Below are 3,392 nucleotides of genomic sequence, written 5' to 3'. Positions count from 1 at the left end.
CTTCTTTTTCCAAGCACATAACTTTTACTAACAACATGTTACTAACAACAAGTGGTTTTTTTCTTTTTTTCACATCTCCCGTGCATTCTGTTCTTGTTTTAATAAAGAAAGGACATCTTTCATCATGAAACAAGTGAATTCTCTATTCTTCATCAGTTCCCAGCTCCATAGGAGGGCTCCATGGGACTGTCCAAAGGTGGAGGCAGACTTAAGAGGGTGTAACTAACTTGATATGAATAGGTCAGTTGGGAGACAAAGCCAGCCGGTTGCCTTCTGCTCTAAGAAGTGGTGAAAGGATATTAAAAAAAAATGTGAAACTGGGAAAAAATCAAAAGAACAAATTGAACTCTGTTTTCATGATCCAAACTCAATGTACTCTCGAAGGAATTTTAAAACACATATTTGGAGAGATTTTCATTTATCTTAGTTCACTCTTTCAGAGCATGTAAATTTCCCCCTTTGATGTCTGAGATTGGATGGGGGCTCAGATGATAGCCAGCATACTTTCCCCCATGCTAAGTTTTTGGCTTGAATCAAACATATGCTTGTTCATATTATCCTTTCATTTCTGGACAGTTATCAGCATGGAGCCTCTCCCCTCATGTCTCTGAAAATGATTCTGGGAGTCAGTTGACGTAGATCATTCTTAAGAAACAGGTTTTCCAAGTTAACAGAATATTTCATTTTGAGACCTTTGTTTATAAACAAATGGTTGAATAGCAGTTGTAACTAAGAACACCAAATCAAACCCCTATAAGAGATGGAAGATTTTTACATAGCGTACGCAGACAATTTGTTCAGAAGGCTAGTAAATAGTACAATTTTCTTTGTACTTTAACTCAAAATTCAAGGAGTTAACAGGATGAAAACAATGACTGTAATTTCAAACTGGATTTGATATACTCAAATTTTAAAGATTCATATCATTAACTTCAGGTAAAATTATTCTATATACATACATACATACTTACATACATACTTCCTATATGCATACATACATACATTCTTGAACATTTGATTTTAAAATGGATTCATATCTTGTAGGGACTTTTGCCTCACCACTGTTCCAGTAGTGGAACATAGTGGAAATTGTCGATACTCTTCTTGGTTCTCTCTTGTCTAGTCTCTTCCAGAAGTTTTGTGGTGGCTGTTCTTTTTCTTTTCCTTTAACTGCTTCTCTAAGCACCTATGCTATTAAAGTTAAGAAATGCACAGTATGTAGTTTTAAACTTAGAACAGAGTAACTTCTAATGGTTGTAATGTTTTGACAGACAAAACAGATTTCTTGAAGAGACACTTGGTCTCAGTAGGAGCCAAGAACTCCACCTCTCTGAATTACTTAGTTCATTCAAAAATTGTATTTAATATTTCTAAATTTTAACTTAACATTTTCTTGTTTATCTCTGAGTATATGTTTATGGGCATGTGCACCATAGCCTACATGTGAAGGTCAGAGGACAACTTAAGGGAGTCAGTTCCCTCCTTCTAGCACATGGGTTTCATGTGTAGAATTCATGTAGTCTAGATCACAAGACTCCGGGGAGCCTTAGCTTACCGGGAACCCCCTGAGTGAACCACGTGGAGCCAGGGTCAATGCAAAAAGCAAGAGGAATTTATTGTTTCAGTCAGTCCCAGACCTGAAGGAGAGGTGGCAACCTTCAGCACCCTTTTGCCGAGTTTTTATATGGTTTCCAGGGGCAGAATAGCATCAGCAACGAGACACAATATGATTGGTGGAACAGTGCATCCTTTAAACTGATTGGTATTTAGGGAATGAAGTGACAAGGACTTCCCTTGTCTGAGGGTGGGCAACAGTCAGTCCTGCGGAATGTGTCTCCACCCACAGGTTGGTTCCCTCCCTCTGGTCTGAGAAATAGTAATTAGCCTCTCCCTTCCAGAGGGGCAAGTGTTTCATGACTTTCCCAAAGTTCCTAAGCTGGCCTTTTCAGCCAGCCATTTCTTCAGCCTCATATTTATATGTAAAGCTATATATGAGATGTAGATCTTTAGATTAATAAACACTAACACATGTCTTCCCTTAGACTTTGTTGCATTAAAGGACTGGAATAGTGACTTTGGGAAGAATTTATATTTGAAGATCTAAATCATGTTTCCATCTACTGGATCATCAACAATATGAATAAGATTGGATGAATGACAAAATAGGATGTTATATAATTGTTTGGACTGTTTATTGTACTAATTCATTCATTCATTTCTCCAGGAAATACTGTTAGAGCATCTTGTATTTGTGGACTATTTTATAGAGATTAGGGACTCAGTGAAACAGACATGTAAGCTTCAATTTTGTATAAGACAACAGAAAAAATGCATTAGTTAAAAAGAAGCTAAACCATAGAAAGAACTAATGAAAATCCAATAAATTTCTGTAAAGAAACTGAATGTGGAGATAGGGTTAGAGTTCTAACACAGGGTGTCAAAAAAGACCTCGCTAATAGCCTGAAGGAAGTGGTATAAAAGAAAGATGGATTATATGGGAAGGAGGGAAACTATCCAGACAAAAGGCCTAGCAAGTACAAAGGGCACGCAAGTCCAGTCAGTGAGATCAATGTACTAAGGAGGACACATGGCAGGACACACAAGTGACTAATGGAGCAAAGACTAAGAGATATGATTAGATATGAAGAAAGTCTAGTCCAAGAAAACCATCATTTATTACAATTAGTTTACCTTTTCTTTGAGATGGTCATACAGGGCCTTCCTTCCTAGAGCCTGGCTATTTATCTCTCAAAGGTATACTATGATCAGAAGCCACTTCTAAGCATGGCTATGTCCTAAACAGTGTCTTTAATGTAGCAGCCATCTTAATAAACCATTGATGACTTTTTTAAAAAGAGCAATTACACTGCATATCTTTGAACAAGCTCATACTGGCCACTTTATTGTGTTTGGATTCAAGGGAATTAAGAAAGGAAGGAGTTCAGAAGACTCCACCAGATATGTAACAGCTTCTGCTGTGTGTTTGAAAAGGATCTTTCCTGCTGCAATATGAGAACACACTAGGGCTTCCCAGCAGTTGATATTATGAGCTTGGTAACTATTTGTGGAAGAAAGTTTTCCTTATCTTGTATGATGCTGTGAGCACCCTGGCTTCCATTTCATAAAACAATTGTACTACTCCACCCTCTATTGTCTAGTAAAGACAGCCAAACCTTACAGACCTTACCAAATGTAAGCAAGCTTACTGGGGATGAGGACCAGGGAAGGGAGCAGTAGAGAGATCTAGGGAGAGGAAGTACTAGGATGCTGCATACCCTGGAATCCGAGGCTGAAACTGCAAGAACTCTCTTCTTTTTTTTTTAATTTTTAATATTTTTTATTACATATTTTCCTCAATTACATTTCCAATGCTATCCCAAAAGTCCCCCATA

This window comes from Mus caroli, chromosome 1, assembly GCF_900094665.2.
Source record: "Mus caroli chromosome 1, CAROLI_EIJ_v1.1, whole genome shotgun sequence".
Classification (NCBI taxonomy): domain Eukaryota; kingdom Metazoa; phylum Chordata; class Mammalia; order Rodentia; family Muridae; genus Mus; species Mus caroli.
This window is presented reverse-complemented; position numbering follows the sequence as displayed.